We start from the raw sequence: 606 nt of genomic DNA on the forward strand, positions 1-606 counted from the left end.
GATGTGCTAGGACCCGACGGCGTCCTAGCACGAAGTGCGAGGAAACCTATTGTTCTCCGTGGTATTATTATTTTTCTGCTGGTGTTTCCTGTTTTTGAGGCCTTTAGGACGCTGACAAAGTTGTATAATTTTGCACGGACGCCAGGACTGGTGAAAACTACATTATTCTGGAGTCAATGGGTTCAAATTGTCCAACTTGCTCGCTAGCGCCACCTATGAAAAACCCATTTCGGAATACATTTACAAAGTCGCAGCGTAACTCCAAATGACCTGGAATTTTGCACACATATCCGGGTGGACCTACTCTACAAATAATCCTCTTGGAACCCTAAGCTCCGCCTACATTTTTTTTAATTTAAATTAGCATAATGTTCAAAACAGTTAAATATTCACTTAAATTTCAATTTTAAGTTTTTCAACACCAAACTTCGTTAGAGCATCGGTGGAGGGTCAGACACATTACCGTAGAAAATGAGCATGTTAGGACGATAAATATTGCCACCGTCAATCAAAATGTACTCGCAAAAAGGCAGGGCTTAGAAAGAAATGCTCATAACTCATCAACAATATACCAATTTATAACTCAAGAGCGGATATACTAATTCT

This window comes from Notothenia coriiceps, unplaced genomic scaffold, assembly GCF_000735185.1.
Source record: "Notothenia coriiceps isolate Sejong01 unplaced genomic scaffold, NC01 NC01_scaffold00032102, whole genome shotgun sequence".
Taxonomy (NCBI): domain Eukaryota; kingdom Metazoa; phylum Chordata; class Actinopteri; order Perciformes; family Nototheniidae; genus Notothenia; species Notothenia coriiceps.